The following is an 18,541-nucleotide window of genomic DNA, read 5'->3' on the forward strand; positions in this document are numbered from 1 at the left end:
TCATTTGCAACTGTTTTCATTAAGCAGCAAGAACCTGGGAGTCATGGCTTAGGGTATTTCTAAGATAAAAGACTTAAGAGAACATGAAATGTAAATGCAAAGTGGGTTGGCTCATTGATCAATCACTATATAAACCAAGTACCCTTTGTGTTGTTTAGTACAATTACTGTCTAGAAAAACCAGCACTCCCACTGAGCTGCAGTCCTTGAGTTTTTAGTCAGCATGTTAAATCCCAGTGCTTGGCTGTTTTTACTATTGGCCTCCCTACTGAATCCCCAGAGAAACAGAGGTTGAGTATCTAACTATGCCTGGAGCAAGGCTTTGATTACTGCATGGTCAGAAGCAGAATAAACTATTTGCACATATAGTATTGAAACTGGAATGTGGGAGGTGTGAGTCCGAGTATATTGTCTCATGAAATCTAAGAGTGAAGCTGCAGACACAAACGGTTAGGGGGAGCAAAGTTTATCGAGAGAAGCCAGTCCTGGAAAAGGTGCAGCTGGGGTTCCAGGAGCAGGCCAGTGTCCAAAGCTTCCTTACCACGTTACAGTCAGGTGTTAAATTCTATTAGTCCATGTGTAGAGTCCCACATGACCATAAACCACATAGGAACAGGGAGGCATGTCTCCTGCCATTGACCCAAGAATCTAGTGTGCAGGGGAGAGCGTGTACTTTTTAATGTAGGGGGCGGATATAGCCTTGCTAACTCCTGATTGGTCTTTTCAAAAATTCTGTCTTAATAACATTCTTGGGCTTGGTTATATGCCTCACTGCACTCTGATAGGTTATGCACAAGCTGTCTTAGCAACATTCATATTTAAAGTTGGTTTTCTTGTGTGTTCCCTTCTTTCCCTGCCCAGTTGGGTGTCTTAGTAACTCTACCAACTGGGCTCCCCAGTTCTGTTTCTTCTCTCCTCCATGGTCTCGATTCCTGAGTACCTAGTTTCCCTCTGTCTCCTCAGTATCAGAGAACAAATAGATTGGCTTTGGAACAATGAGAGAAAATTGAAATTAGGCTTTTTCTTTCCCCTTTTCAGAGCTAGAATTTGTCCTACAATATTTATTTTGTATCTTTGTCTATTGGTCTTTTAGCTATCACAATGCTTTCTACATTTTGATAGAATGGTAATTTAAGGTAATCTTATTTACTACTTCCGTCTCTTAATTTAATGTCAATAAAATTCCATTTGAAAAGAAATGGCCTTCTTTGTAATTGAGAACTTTACTGATCTTTTCTTATTCTGCTCTAATATTTTAGTACATACATTTCCTTTTATTTCACTATTTATGAAGTCATTATAAATCAAAGCAATTGCTGTGTAACAGGAAATGGTTGACATTTTCTATCTAAGGGACTCATTCATAATTTCCCAATTACATGTAATTTAATACATAACATCCAGTCTGTAGTGTCTGAAATAGTGCCAAATTCCATCTGCTTTCCTGCATATTGCTACAGTAATTTCTGAGCATGACATGAGAGAGGGTTTCTGAGAAGTCTAACTTGAACACAAACCTCTCAATAGAACCTTACTGTTAATCATGTAATTTTCTGTTCAATAACCTTTTCTTACATAAATGCATAGTTTTATTGATTTCCATATCCAGCTGCTTAATAACCTCCACTAGCAACCTATCAGCACTTCTTTTCTATCCAGGCGAAGAAGAGCTGATACCTCTTTTGGTACATAAGAGAGTCTTTATTGCAGGCCAAGTAGACATTGCTAACAAGGAGCCACTAGACAAAATAGTTCTTTAAAAGCAAAGTCCCACAAAGGCAACCACACACTGGCTGGTTAACAATACATCAAATTCATATAGGTCAATTCTGATGGAATGTGAAAAAAAATGCCATATGTAAATGCTGGCATAACACTTAAGCTTTATGATGCAATTCTGAGGTTACACCTCAAAATTTTACCCAGAAGTTTAAATAATTTAAGTTACACGTTGAGAGACTAAATTCAAATTTTTTCTAGATATAGTGTCACTAGTAACCCATCTTTATTTTATGATTTTATCTTTTAAGATTCCTGATTTTCTCTTCTGCTGATATTATTGATTTTCCAGAGAACTTGTTGTGTAATACATAAGCTCTGTTATTTCTTTAGTAATAGATATGTGGTTATCTGCACATATAACCAGGCATTTTTTTTTCCATCAATTTAAAAAATTGTTTATTTCGTACTTGAATTTTTATTAGAATTCTAAAAGAAATTAAATATCAGTAGCATATACTGCCTATATCATTACTTTTATTTTTAGTTGGGTTTCTGTTATCCTTCTGCTTAGATCAATATCTTCATGACTTCTACAAGTCATTTGGGCTTGCCAGATAATTTTCTGTCTTTTATTTCTCTAGCAACACCAACCTCTCCCCATTTTCCTCAGTTTCTATAGCAGACACAGACTGTCATCCACCCATGTTAGCAACAATTTTAAAATATTGATTGAAAATCTCTTGGAACATCCTACACTGTTGGGAAGAGTTGCACAGTATCAATTTTCCATTTCTGAGCTAGTTTGGCATAGATTTCAAGCAGTTATAGGCTCAGGCCAGAAACTGAGGTTTGCAAAAAATATTGTATTTTTGCATTGTCTATAACCATATTTATTTATTTATTTATTTATTTATTTATTTATTTATTTATTTAAAACCCTTGTCCTGCAGGCTGGTAAGATCTTCAAGCTTTGATATGTTTTGGGATTCTCTCCTCTTCCATAGATGCAGGTTTTATGCAGTACCATTGATTCTTGGTGGTGAGAAAGGGGTCACCCTTTGGTAATGGTTATGTGACCACACAGGTGACTAAGAATATGCCCCTTGTGCTCATCTGCACACCCCACTCAGATTCAGCTCCTCTCAGAACAGAGTTACTTCATGAAGCTTGGGTACTCTGACATCCATGTTCCCTCACTTCAGAAATACCTCAGAAATTCATTTGCTTTATTCCTAGAGTTCTTCCAAGGGGTAGGACCAGCTCCCCATCAGGCTTGGATCCCCAGTCTTCCTTGCCTTCCTGAAACCCTAGTTTCCACATTGCACATAAGATATGGAAATCTTAAGTCTGGAAACTCTGTTGGCTATTTCTACTTGCCACACTGCTAGAACCTCCCCTGCTGGCACAGAGAGAGAATAGAGAGACAGAGTGGAAATCTGTATCTCAAAAACCACTTTTATTTATTTATTTTTTTAAATATATTTTATTGATTTTTTTTTTACAGAGAGGATGGGATCCTCAGTCTTCCTTGCCTTCCTGAAACCCTAGTCTCCACATTGCACATAAGATATGGAAATCTTAAGTCTGGAAATTCTGTTGGCTATTTCTACTTGCCACACTGCCAGAACCTCCCCTGCTGGCACAGAGAGAGAATAGAGAGACAGAGTGGAAATCTGTATCTCAAAAACCACTTTTAAATAACACCTTTTGCTTATCTTTCTACAGTGAATGCTGTGCTGATAAGCCAGATGTCCCTGTGGGAACCCTGTCAGAGTACGCCAGATGCTCAAGATTAATTGGAGTGTAGAAGTCCTGTCTAGAGTACACCAGATGTTCAAGGCCACTCTGAGCATGGTACCCCTAATCAAAGTGTTAAAATTTGAGTTGCTATACGCAGGTGCAAAAAGCAAGGACACAGCTACTTACTATATGTACACTGTGCAAGCGTGCCCTTCTATAACCCTAAATAGTGAGGTCACTATTTGGAAAGAAGCCCCTTTTGTCTGAGTTGGTATGAAAGCATGTTACTGATGGCTGTAGGTATTGAGGTTGTTGCTGCTGTGTGGGAAAGATGTATTGTTAAACAGCTGGTGTGGGGCTGCCTTTTTTTAGACTTTGCTGTCAAAGAATTGTTTTGTCTAGTGGCTCCTTGTTAGTAATTTCTACTTGGCCTGCAATAAAGATTATCTTATATACCCACAACTTCTCACTTATTCTCTGTCCTATAACTGGAATCCAAGAAGATCAGTCCTAGGCAGAGGGGCTCGGACCTGACAGTTGGTATAGTCAGGCAGGATATAGGACCTGAGGTTTGAGAAGTACTCCAATAATGGCACAGCAGGCAGGGTATAAAGGAAGAACTGTGTTCCCAACAGTCCCTTTAGCATTGAGAGACTTATCCTAGATCCTGGGAGCATTCCCCACAAATAGAAATATGCCTTAGCTGAAGAAACCCATATTGCCCAAGGTCATCCTCTTCTTAGGGGCAGTCTGCCATCCAGTGAGGCTCTCAAATCCAGTCCCCTTGCTTCAACTCAGGGCAACTTTGAGGGGCTAGTCCAGCTTTAGAGCTCCCGTGAGGTTGACTGAACCCATTCTTAGACTGCATAGAGGTCCTACTTATCCTTCTGCCCAGTTCTGCTTCCTGCCATTTCACACAAAAATTGATTCTGAAAACACTCCCCATTAAATTTCTTGCAGGCTGATCTCTCAGTACACTTTCTATGGGACCTGCTCTGAAACAACTTGACCCCTTGCTGGGTTGGTTGATCTGCCAAATTTTACCTTTGGTACAAAATACTATCTTAAACAGGTCTATGTCCAGGGTGGGAGAGGTTAGCTTCTAGAAGTAAGCTTAGGAAGGTAAGGTCTGTCAAAAGGATCCCAGGAACCTGGGAATGGGCTTGCCAAGACAAAACAAAACATGAAACAGAACAGAAACCATGTCAGGAAATTTAAGAGAAAAAATGGGATGCAGTCAGATTCTCAAAGCCTGTGGGCATTGCTAAAACCCTCTAGTCTGGTGCCTGATTAAAGTTTCAGGCTCACATAGTACTCTCAAGAGTAGGAAAGTGTTAATGTAGAGGATGGACTATGTTTAAAGTCAGGCTGACTGGGTTATCTGAGAGATGTCTATCAAATTTGCCTTGGGGATTAGGACATGACTAGTTTTCAGGAAGGGGGTGACGATGAGGAAAATAAGACTTTTTTGTTGGGGAAGACCAGCAGCCTGACTCTGTACCTAGTTAATTAGTAACCCTAATGCACATTACTATTAGCCTATTGTCTAGTCACTGCCCCTTCCTTATCTGGTCTTGCAAGACCTGTTTACCTAAATACTCACATTTTACAGAACCCATAAACCATGAACAATACACAATCCCTAGAAGGGGTTATTAGCACTGGCACCAGGCCAAGCCTTTAGGTGTAGTCTCATGGCCCCCATCCCAACACACAGGGCTTTTGCAAAGCCCACAAAAGGTCCAGAAGTCTGATCCTTTTTGCGGGGACAAAGAAACCAAAGGGTATAAAGAGAAAGCTTCTTCCATATTGGTTGGCTTAGGATTTGGAAATAGGCTCCCCTGAGTTATGATATTAGTACATCTGGAAATAAATGGGGTTTTCCTGTATCTCCGAATACCCCTGTGTGTGTATTTTCTGGTTGCCTGGTAAATTCTGTAACAGTGATAGATCACATAAAGTCTGACACCAAATTCTTGAATTTCTTCCCATCCTCTTCTTGTGTTAATATATTGGAGTAGACTACTTTATGATGGCTTCTATATTGTTAGGCCAGTTGCTTAGAACAAAACAGAAGGTTACAAAATCAGAGACTTGTAAATTCTTCTCAAATTCAAATCTTCCAGCCACACTTAACCCCCACTCAGTCACAGAAATATCCCACTAGCACATTCTAATTCCTCCTTCCCTTTAGATCTTTTGATGTATGCCAATGTCTGAATCAGGCACTGTCATGAGCTGTCCCAGTTATTTTAACTTTGATGACATTTGTTCATCCTTTTTCAGGGCTAAGTTTCCTTTTAAATCTTTAAGAGTAATTTAATTTTTCTGGGCTTTGATGTTCTCCTTCAGTGAATATATAGGATTACTAGAGGCCTGGTGCATGAGATTCATGCATAGGGGTTGTCAATCAGCCTGGCCTGCACGCTCTCCAATCTGGGACCCCTTGGAGGATGTCCGACTGCCGGTAGTTGGACATCCCTCTCACAATCCAGGACTGCTGGCTCCTAACCTCTCCCCTGCCTGCCTTCCTGGTTGCCCCCAACTGCCCTCCCCTGCTGGCCAGAGAACCCCCAACTGCCCTCCCCTGCTGGCCTGATTGCCCACAACTGCCATCTTGTGGTGACCATCTTGTGGTGGCCATCTTGTGACGGCCATCTGTGGCAGCCATCTTGTGGTGGCCATCTTGTGATGACGTCGCGGCGGCCATCTTGTGACAACATTGAGCAACGCCATCTAGGCTTTTATTATATAGGATATTTTTAAATCAAGCATGTCAAACTCAAAGGCTAACACAGGCCAAATAAACAAGTTTAAGTTTATGTGGACTGCAAAAAAACAAAAGCTTCAATTTTCATAGAAACTTAGGTTTATATTGATAGACACATGATGAATACAAAGGGCTGAAATAAATGAGTAATTGTTAACCTAAAATATTAGAACATTTTAATAAAAATTAATATTTTTTCTTGAACATTAACTTACCAGACTCTGAATAACTGCACAAATTAATAAACATAACGCAAATAAACCTATTTTTCTTGTTCTCCAAAAGTGAAATATTTCCTGTTGCGCACACCAAACAAGTCAGTCCAAGACTAATGACGTGGCAATCAGCTGCTAAAATATTCACTGCTAGTATTAGTGGGGATAGATGGTGCGCCTGCGGGTAAGGCCTGTAAGGGAAATAAATGCAACACGATTATAGTAATCAGTCATAAGCGAACGTTGTAGTTCACTCTTAATAATTATGTGTAACATGATATTGTAAAAATTAAGTTATAAATTTTTTATTAAAACGTTTTTTACATACCGTTATATTGGCTGGGCAGCAAAAATACTCATTGTGGGCTGTATGTAGTCTGTGGGCCGTGAATTTGACATGCTTGTTCTAAATCAATTTCACCATTTACCTATTTAAGACAGCAACTTTGTAGTAAAGTTGAATTTTCTCCTGCAAGATCTGACCTTTTTTTTTTTTTTTGGTCCTTTTGGAAAAATAATTTGAATATGGTACAGTGTGGTGGGATTTCTTTTAATAAAGGAGAATGTCTAGGGACTTTATTGCAGTTTTTTCAGGCTATTTACTTGTAGAAGACAAAAATAGTAGAAAGACAGAGAGAATCATAATGGGAAAATAAGGGATTTAACAAAGAAAAGGAGATTTAGAGTACCTTAGGGAAGTAGAACTTGGGAATTTTGATCTTCTTAAAATATTCCTAGGAAATAATGACAAAATCCAAAGAATGGATCTTGATTAGTGAAATTTGTTTTGGAGAAAACCTATAGGCATAGGCACGGGGCTTCCTATCATCACCTAAATAAAAATCTATTCCATATGTGCACGTGACTGACTCTCACAAGTCGTTAGCTTAAAAATTTGTCTTCCTACCTGATTCATTGTTTATTATTCTTCTTTAATATTAATAGGTTGCTCAATTAATAACTGATTTAGCACATAGTATGAACACAATAAATGATAGTTATTATTTCATTTTTTAAGACTCTCCTAGATGAATTTTAAAATAATTTGATCAAATTTAAAAAATTCATTGCTGACACATTCAAATTAATTGCTGAATCAATACACAAAGCAAGATAAATATTATAAGCAAGCATGCTAAAGAAGAGAAAGAACAAAAGAAATTACAAAATAACTCAATTGGACACCAAGAATGTAGAAAATAGAGTAAAACTATACTAAATTTAGAAGACATTACTTTTAAGGAAATCAATATTGTAACATGTATCAATCTTACCTGGTCCTTAAACCTTATTCCCACATGCTTATGACAGGCATGTGGGGTGTTGCAGAGATGTGGGGGAGATTTTGAGCAGCACTATACACTATTAACTTTTCGTTTCCAAATGCCTTTGACAAATTAGCATTCACAGATCAACTGACTCATTTGGACAAACCCATTGGCATTCTAGTTCAAATGGCATAGAGGTGAATGACTCAGGCTTGGAGGAGGCATGGGAGGGACATTTTATAACTGACCACATGAGAACCAGCTCCTCTTGTTTTTGTTTTTTTTTCCCTTTTGGTTCTGATCCAACATAATCCATTAGACTGTTACAATTTACACTTGCTTGTTATTTATTTAGTGAGCTCTATTGAATCCTTTAAGACTTGTGGCCAAAGCTCCTTGACTTGAAAGACTGCATTGCTAAGGGCAGAGGTGTTAATATAGATTTTGGCCCCTCAACCAGGAAAGCACTTAAAGACACGCACCCACTAAATGATGCAATTAATCTAACCTTCCACTTGCCCTTTTTAAGAAATGAGACTCCTTTGCCATAGCAGTAGCCCAAGACCTTCCCCTTTGTCTATAGTTTTACTCTGCATGGAGTGGAGGTGTTTTTTCAAGTTGAAAGCTTTTGTAGGACAGATCTAAGGATACAAGAAAGAAAAAAGGTGTTGCTAATGATCTGAGGCCAATGCTTCATGAAATGACTTGAACTATTGTACCATCAGATATTGTACCATTCTACACTAATAGATTATAAACTGTTAAAAGTAACAACACAAAACTATCTTGGTGTATCAGTACTGTGACAGCTTTCATGATAAGAATTGGGTTTACTAACAGATTGTGGATTCCCGGCCCTTTCCACTACACAGTAATTTCCAGGCAGTTTAAAACCACTTCTGGACAGCCTTCTCTACTTGAATCTACTGCTGAGTCTAAAAGCCTTCTTGATTCCCCTGTGTTTTTTTACAGATTATTTTTCCATTTGAAGAATCAATACTAAATGCAGGCATAGATAGACAGCATTTTATACTTGGTATTTAGAACAATAGGGGGTAGTCATTTATCAGTATTTTTTCAGGTACCAGGAAATTACAAGGCAAAATAAACTTGTAGATTAAATGATTTTTCAGCTACAGAGACCTTCCAAGGGACTCTAGATAACTAGGACAGCATTTCACAAGGATTCAACTTTTTTTAAAAAAAATTGTTTTTGATATTGCCCTTATGGTTTAAGAGAAAAAGTATTTTCATTCAAGAAAGAGCAGATGAAATCTGAGCAGAAGATTCTACTTGTGACTACCAAGCATTGCCCATCTTGCCTGGGCAATCTGTTCTGGAATTGCTGACCCTCAGTAACTTAAACAAAAATTCTTTCTAAAATCCCATCAGCTTTGCACTAGATGTATATACTTAAGTAGACTCAAAAGCTTTGATAAAAGTGTAAAAACTCTGAAATAAATGAGCATTGTTAATATTGTAAAAACAGAGGAAAATATTTTGTCTGCTTACTTCAAAACTTTTCAAGAAACCTAGAAGCAAGGGATGCTTAAAAAGTAATATATGAGATGACATCTCTAAAATATTTTTCTGAAAAATAAAGCAGAAATAGTTATTTACCTTCTTTTAACATTTTATATTTGGGGCACACTTTGGAGACACTAGTTCATACTGAATGCGAGACACTCATAATCTTATAAATGTTTCTTTTTTATGCTCTCAATTAAAACAATATTTATCTCTTCTTTCCGTAACCTGCCACTCTGAAAGGCACTGGGAACACAAATGGTCTCATTAAAATATTCCTCTCAAGATGTTTTCCTTGAATGGACATTGGAAGAGGTTTCCAGCTAACCCAAATAAAGTAAGAGAATAAAACAAAACAAAACACTGAACTGGAAATGCCCTATAGTAGTTTTAATTTTGGATTTAATTTATCCATCAGACATCAATAAAATCTGCTTTCTGCATGCTTCCAAATTATGTCTATACATTAAGTATCCTAATTGACAAATTATACTTTAAAAATAATCATCTAGTTCCTATTCTTCCACCCATATAGAGATAAAGTTTTAATTGGAAATAACCTGAAATTGTATGCTTAATTCCACTACATACCTCTGTACATATTCCTCTGAAAAAAATGTTCTAAAAATGGTTACAAATTAAAGAGAGGGAGAAGGAGAAATAGTATTTTGTAAACTCATGCACTAGGCCCGTGGTCGGCAAACTGCGGCTCACGAGCCACATGCGGCTCTTTGGCCCCTTGAGTGTGGCTCTTCCGAAGCCTTAGGAGTACCCTAATTAAGTTAATAACAATGTACCTACTATATAGTTTAAGTTTAAAAAATTTGGCTCTCAAAAGAAATTTCAATCGTTGTACTGCTGATATTTGGCTCTGTTGACTAATGAGTTTGCCGACCACTGCTAGGCCATATGCAAAGAATTTTCAGTATTTTTTATTACTTAAATCTTACAATTACCACGTGAATAAGGTGTTTAAATCCTCATTTTGCACATGAGGACATTACGGCTCAGAGTCAAATAACCAGCTCCTAGTGTGCACTCAGTAGGAGATGGAAATGATAAGCAAAGCCAGACTTTGATACTAAACACTTCTGTGGATTCACGCTGATTTTTGAAAAACAACCTGTGATATTTGTTTTATTGGACAACCAACCAAAAACATAAAGCATCATTTGTTCAAAAAGTACACTTTTATTTATATTACTAGAGGCTTGGTGCATGAATTCATGCATGGGTGGGGTCCAACCGGCCCACCTCAATGGGGGCCCATTGGGCGGGGCCAGCCGTGGGGTCTACTTCTGGAAGCTATAGCTTTCCCCCAGCTGGATCTAATTATACTGGATCTAATTATACTTTAAGGATGGCCAAAAGAAAACCCACAACAGAACTATTTTGCATTTCACGTGCCATGAGATGAAGTTGTTTATGTGTTGTTTGAAGATGGATGATGGCCCTTTAATGTTTTTGCATTCTTCCTGGGGCTCTGCCCTCAACTTCCCAATATGACCTTTATGTCTGTTTGTTTAAAAGTTTCTCTGTTTTAGAATGTGCCTACCCTTCACTATTGCTCCTGGAAGCCTGGGGGTCCTCTTTGCCACCCTTTTTAAAGAGAGATTGAAAGCTCACCTAATCTACAAGGCAAATTTCACAGAATCCTCACCCAACCTCTCTACATTCCTCAACAAAGGGCTGCCATCACGGTAATGCTTAGGTCGCCTTTTTGGCTAACTTGGGAGGCCTCCTAGAGCTGCAGGTAGTAGAGAGAGAATTCTACACCTTGGCTAGAGTATTAGCAGAGCCCTCTGGAGACTCGGGTTGGGGACAGAAGGGAGTGATAATTATTTTCTTGTGCTTTCACTAAATGTACATGCACCAGGGAGCCAGGTAGTGATTTAGGGGTGGTGGGGGCAGATTGGGGGCTGGGCTGGCTGGGAAGAAGAGCTGCTGGCAGTTGGCGGCTGGCCCCACTCCCAATCGGAGTTAGAGGCTGATTGGGGGGCCAGGCCCACTAGGGCAGGGGGCCAATCGGGGACTGGGTCAGGCTGGTTGGCTGCCATAGTGCACACCATAGCCACTGGTCTTTCTGGTCATTCTGGTCGTTCCGCAGTAATGGTCGCTGGGGTTTTATATAGAGAGACTAGGGGCCCAGTACACGAATTCATGCACCTTGAAAGGAACTGTGGGCTGCAAGGCTGTGGTGGGCACAGGGCTGGGTCTCAGCCCATCTTCCATGTCCTCACCTGGCCCCTCCTGCAGCGGCCCCCAGTCCCCTGTCTGCCAGCAGCCTGCTCCTGCCACTGCCACTCCCATGCTCTGACAGTGCTGGCCACACTCCCACCTGCTGACAGCACAGAGCTATTAGGGTTGGTGCCAGAAGTGGGTTCAAGCAGGGCTGGCGCTGTCAGTGGGTGTGAATGGTGGCTGCTGCCCTGATCGCCCCTCAAGTGCGGGGGAGGTGGAGAAGCCCTCAGGGGCGATTGGGGCCGGCAGCCACCGCTCACACCCACTGATGGCACCGAGCAATTGGGACTGGCACCAGGAGCCAGCAGCAGGAGTGAGCGGGGACGTTGCTGGCAGTGGGTGCAAGAGGCAGATGCCAGCCCCAATTGCCCCTCAGAAGCACGGGGAAGTGGAGCAGCCCCTAACTGCTCACCTGCCTGCATGCTTGATCACCCTTAACTACTTGCCTGACTGCCTGATCACCCCTAACCACTCTGCCTGCCTGCCTGGTTGCCCCTAACTGCTTGTCTGCCTGCCTGATCATCCCTAACCACCTCTGCCTTGGCCCCCGTTGCCACTGCTTCATTTGGAAGGTCATCGGGAAGGTTGTGGGGAATGACATCTGGAAGGTAGTTCAGCTGTCCAGTATAATTAGCATATTATGCTTTTATTATTATAGACTAGTGGCCCGGTGCACAAAATTCATGCAGGGGAGGGGTTCCTTCAGCCCAGCCTTCACCCTCTCCAATCGGGGACCCCTTAGGGGATGTTTGACTGCCAGTTTAGGCCCGATCCCTGTGGGCCTAAAAAAAGGGCAGTCAGACATCCCTCTCCCAATCTAGGACTGCTGGTTCCTAACCACTTGCCTGCCTGTCTGCCTGCCTGATTGCCCTTAACTGCTCTCCCTGCCAGACTAATCTCGCCCCCAACTGCTCTCCCCTGTCGGCCTGATCTCACCCAGTCTCTGTCTCTCTTTGTTTTTCTCGGCAGTCCTCCAGGCTTCCCTGCCTCCTTGTCTCCCTCTTTCTCTTTCCAGGCTGGGAGGGGGAAGGGCCAGTGGGGGCCTCTCCACCCTCTGCCAGCCCTCCCTTCCATCCAGGCTTCTTCATGCGCAGTCTGTTTTGTTTCCTCATTCTGAGAGAGGCTCCAAGATCAAGCTGGGAGGGAGGGAAAGAAAGGGAGAAAAGGCTGTGAGCTGGTGGGCGATGTGTGTGTCGGTGCGTGTGTGCGGTGGTGAGTGTGAGTGCTGGCCCCACCTCCCCTGTCTCTGTCTCCGCTGCCACAAGTCCCTACTCATCAGAGCCTGCTGAACACACAGCCTGGGCTTTAGGTCTAGTCTCCAGTCGTTGTGGATGTGACGGACCCAGGATTTTTATATATTAGGATTATTTCATGAAGACAACTTAGAAAAAATAGTGCTTACTTACTAAGTACCTTCATATTGCTTGAGAATCACATTGACTAATTCTTTCAGTGCAACCACTTTATCTGCTTGCTTTACCTTTGCCTTTTAAGGCTTTCTAGATAACTAGGACAGCATTTCACAAGGACTTTGATTATTTTTAAAATTATTTTTGATATTGTCCTTATGGTTTAAGAAAAAGTATTTTCATTCAGGAAAGATCAGATGACATCTGACCAGAAGATTCTACTTGTGACTACCAAGTATTGCCCATCTTGCCTTGACAATCAGTTCTGGAATTGCTGACTTACACTAACTTAAACCAAGATCTATTTCTAAAATCCCTGTAAATTGATATTCTTTCCCATTTAATGTGAATAATTTCTCTTAACTTAAACCTACATCTCATAACTAAGTAAGGTAGAAACCATTTTTACTTTAACCATATACCAGGCAATAAAAATGCAAAGTAGTAGCAAACTGAATTCAGAAATACATTAAAAAGAATATGCACCATGATAATGTGGGATTCATTCCTGGAATGCAAAGATCATTCAATATTTACAAATAAGCTAACTGATACATCACATAAATAAAATGAAGGATAAAACTCATCTGAACATACCAATAGATGCAGAAAAAGCATTTGAAAAAAACCTACATCTATTTATGACAAAATACTCTCAACAAAGTGGGAATAGAGGGAACATGCCTCAACATAATTAAGGATATATATGACAAACTCACAGCTTACATCATACTCAATGGTGAAAAACTAAAAATGTTACCATTAAAAATAAGAAACAAGCTAGGGATGCCCACTTTTACCACTCTTATTCAACATAACACTGGAAGCCCCGGCCTCAGTGATCAGACAAGAAAAATAAATTAAAAGCATCTAAATTGGAAAAGAGGAAGTAAAACTGTCATTATTTGCAGATGACATGATACAACATATTCCTAAAGATCCCACCAAATAAAACTACTAAAACTGATAAATGAATTCATTAAAGTTTCGGAATGCAATATAAATATTCAGAAATCAGTTGGTTTTGTACACCAATAACAAGGTTTCAGAAAAGGAAACTAGAGACCAAAAAATTCTATTCATAATGGAATAAAAAATTAAAACACCTATGAATAAATTTAACCAAGGAGGTAAGAGAACTGTACTGTAAAAAATTAGAAGACAGTGAAGAAAGAAATTAAAGAACAGATAAGTGGATGCATATACCATATCAATGTATAGGAAAAGTTAACATCACTAAAATGTCCATACTACACACAGCAATTTATAGATTTAATGTGATACCTATTAAAATACCAATGGCATATTCCAAAACAAATAATTCAAAAACTTATATGGAACCACAAAAGACCCTGAATAGCCACAGCAATCTTGAGAAAGAAGAACAAAGTTGAAGGTATCACACTACCTGATATCAAACTACAAGGCTATAGTAATCAAAGCAGCATGGTACTAGCATAAAAACAGACCAGACACATAGATCAATGGAATGGACTGGAGAGCCCAGAAATAAACCCACATCTGTATGATCAATTAATATATGACAAAAGAAGCAAGAACTTCAATGGGGTAAAGACAGTCTATTCAATAAATGGTGTTGGACAGATATATGAAAAAAAAAATAAATAAAACTAGACCACTATACTCCATATAGAAGAATAAACTCAAAATGGATTAAAAACTGAAATGTAAGATTCAAAACCATAAACTCTTAGAAGAAAACATAGGCAGTAAAATCTCTGACATTTCTCTTAGCAATATTTTCACTGATATATCTCCATAGGCAAGGAAAACAAAAGAAAAATAAACAAATGGAACTACATCAAACTAAAAATCTTTTGCACAGCAAAAGAAATCATTAACAAAATGAAAAGACAAGATATTCATCAATAACACATCTGATAAGAGGTTAATATCCAAAATTTATAAAGAACCCATACAACTCAACACCAAAAGAAACCTCCCAAACTAAATTAATGCAATTAAAAAGGCAAAGGACCTGAATTGACACTTTTCTAAAGAGACCATGCAGGTAGCCAATAGATATATGAAAAGATACTAAACATCACTAAATATTAGAAAAATGAACATTAAAACCAAAATGCTGGTGAGGATGTTGAGAAAGGGAACCCTGATGCACAGTTGGTAAGAATGCAGACTGGTGCAGCCACTATGAAAAACATTTTGGAGTTTCACCAAAAAATTAAAAATGGAACTTCCTTAGGACCCAGAGATTCCACTTCTGGGTATATATCCTAAGAAACCCAAAACATTAATTCAAAAGAATATATGCACCACTATATTCATTGCAGTGTAATTGGCAATAATCAAGATATGTAAGCAACACAAATGCCTATCAATAGACAAGTGGATAAAAGAGTCATAACTTATACACAATAGAATATTTCTCAGCCATAAAAAAGAATACCATTTGCAACAGCATGGATGGGCCAGACTTTCTCTAAGTCAGACAGAGAAAGACAAATACCATGTAATTTCACTTACCTGTGGAATCTAATGGACAAAATAAATGAACAAACTAAATAGAAATATACTCATACTAGAGGCTCGGTGCATGAATTTGTGCACAAGTGGGGTCCCTAGGCCTGGCTGGCAATCAGACCTAATAAGGGCCATCTTGCCCAGTCCTGATCAGGGCTGGGTTGATCAGGGCCATGCCGATTGGGGCCTGCTGGCCAGGGGGAAGGATGGAGGAGGAACCATGGGAGGTTGGCTGGCCAGCTGGGATAAGAGACTGGCTGGGGTGAGGGACCATGGGAGGTTGGTCAGCCTCGATCGGGGTGGATCAGGACTGGCTGGCCCCGGGGGGGGGGGGAGGGACCAGACAGGGGGAGGGACTGCGGGAGGTTGGCTGGCCTCAGGAGGTTGGCTGTGGGAGTGCATTGACCACCAGGGGGCAGCTCCTGCATTGAGTGTCTGCCCCCTGGTGGTCAGTGCGCATCATAGCGACTGGTTGACCAGTTGTTCCAGTCATTCCGGTCATTCTGGTCATTCAGTCCTGAAGGTCACTTAGACTTTTATATATATAGATATAGAGAAAAGCTTGAAGGTTGCTAGAAGGGAAGGAGCTTGGGGGGCTGGTTAAAAAATGTGAAGGGATTAAAAAGTACAAATTGGTCCCTGGCTGGTTTGGCTCCAGGGATAGAGCATTTGCCTGCAGACTAAAGGGTCCCAGGTTCGATTCCAGTCAAGGGCACATGCCGGGTTGTGGGCTTGATCCCCAGTAGGGAGTATGCAGGAGGCAGCCAATCAATGATTCTCTCTCATCATTGATGTTTCTATCTCTCCCTTCCTCTCTGAAGTCAATAAAAATATATTTAAAAAATAAGTACAAATTGGTAGTCACAAAATAATCACAGGGATGTAAGTATAGCATAGAAAATATAGTCGATGATACTGTAATAACTACGTACAATAGTTGAAATATCAGGGGGCCACTTTGTAAAGTATCTGGTTATCTAACCACTATGCTGTATACCTGAAACTAGGACAAAATAATATTGAATGTAAACTGAAATTTAAAAATTAAAAAAAAAATCTAAATGTGGAGACAAGTGCCTCAGGTACAAGAGGCATAATTGTCTGCCTGTCTCTAAAAAAAGCCTCTCTTAAGAAAATGAACCAGGAGAGCCTTGTTGGTAATGATTTAAGCTCTGCATGGGTCTTCTTGTGCTGGAACACCTCTTTTACTATAGACTCTCTGTGGTGCATTTAAATGTCAGAGATTATTCCTACCATCAGATCTCTCATTATTGTACTAATTTTACACAGAATCTTAGCAAAATCTATAGTTACATTTCAATTACCCTTGAGGAGTGATCCTGACTATAATTTTGTGGCTCTTATAACAAAGTATCATTTTTATTTAAAATAGAAAAGCATAATATGACCATATTTTTATTATCTTGGAAAGTAGGAAAATGAAAGTGTTACTTAAAATTTATATACTTCCACCCTATGTTTCTCTCAGTTTTAGTTGTATATTAATGAATTTATAATTTTCCTTGTGGTTCTTTCACTTAATATTACATCAAAAAAATTCAATTCATTACTAAGTCCTCTGTTTTTCTCCTAAATATCTTCTGCCTCTGGTCATTTCTCTCTGTCTTTCTACCACCCTCCTAATCCAAGCTACTAGTTTCTTTTTCCTGGACTTTAAAAATATCTTACTAACAGGTCTACATTTGGGTCCACCTCCATTCTACAGTTACAGTTACGATGTTCTTCTAAATAATGTAAATCTAATCATATTGAGATGCGAAAATTAAATTGGAACGCATAGTTTTTCCCCTAGGCAGGATGCAGAGGTGATTTCCCAGGTTCTTGTCCAGGTGGATTCGAAGAATGAAGCTATGGAAAAAGGTGATATAGAAAAACGTGGAAATTTATTGGGAAACAAGCACAGATTCCCACATGGGGAAGGGGAGAGAGACCCACTAAGTCCCTCTTTTGCACTCAGTAGGAGATGGAAATGCATAAAGGCTGCAGTTCTTTGTGTCCTGATATCCTCTCTGATTGGTCACTATAGCAGCTTCAGAGCTCAATCCCCACATGGGGTCCCAATTTTTCTCCCTTTTGTTTTTCTATTCCCTGTGGCCTTCCTCTTTATTCTATGAATGAGTGGCTTCCTCTCCCTTTATTCTGTAAATGTATACCTTTTGGCAGCTCCCAGCCCCCATATTCTGTGAATGTATGCCTTCTGGCGGCTCCCAGCTTTGCAGCGCTACAGTTCTCCCCTATGTGCCCCCTAATTTCTAAAACTCGCTAAAACTGCTTATTTTACCCCTAAAAACTCCTTTCAATATGATCTGAAAACCTTTCAAAAGTTTTGTATTGATCTTTATATAAAGTCACATCTTCTGTAGAAGGGCTTTCTCCTGCTCCTCCAGTTTCATCTTGGATTAAATTCTATCTTTTTCTCTTAATCAGTCACATTGGTTATAGCAGTCTGTGAGGGATGCCATAACAAAATACTACACACTGTGTGGCTTAATCAACATAAATTTATTTTCTCAGAGATTTGGAAAGAGGTAAGTGCAAAATCTAGTTCTAGCAGTGAGTGGAAGCAGAGTTTGGCATTCCAAAATATGCCTTTTGGATATTAATTATTTTAAGGTTGTTATTTTCAAGAAACACAGACTCAGAAAGAACCTTTGACCTTCTACCAACTGCCTAAAAAAATTAGATAGTGGGCCTGCTCCAGGAAGGGAGATATCATCATAGATAATTATAGCTTAACTAGGGGCTTGGTGCATGAAATTTGTGCATGGGAGGGGGGCGTCCCTCAGCCCGGCCTGCACCCTCTCCAATCTGGGACCCCTTGGGGGATGTCTGACTGCCCGTTTAGGCCCCATCCCTCTCACAATCCGGGACTGCTGGCTTCTAACCACTCGCCTGCCGACCTGCCTGATTGCCCCTACCCGCTTCTGCTTGCAAGCCTGATCACCCCCTAACTGCTCCCCTGCTGGCCTGATTGACACCTAATTGCTTCCCTGCCAGCCTGGTCACACCCAACTGCCCTCCTCTGCAGCCCTGGTTGCCCCCAACTGTCCTCCCATGCCAGCCTGATCGCCCCCAACCTCCCTCCCCTGCTGGCCTGTTTGCCCTCAACTGACCTCCCCTGCAGGCC

Source organism: Myotis lucifugus, unplaced genomic scaffold, assembly GCF_000147115.1.
Source record: "Myotis lucifugus unplaced genomic scaffold, Myoluc2.0 scaffold_140, whole genome shotgun sequence".
Classification (NCBI taxonomy): domain Eukaryota; kingdom Metazoa; phylum Chordata; class Mammalia; order Chiroptera; family Vespertilionidae; genus Myotis; species Myotis lucifugus.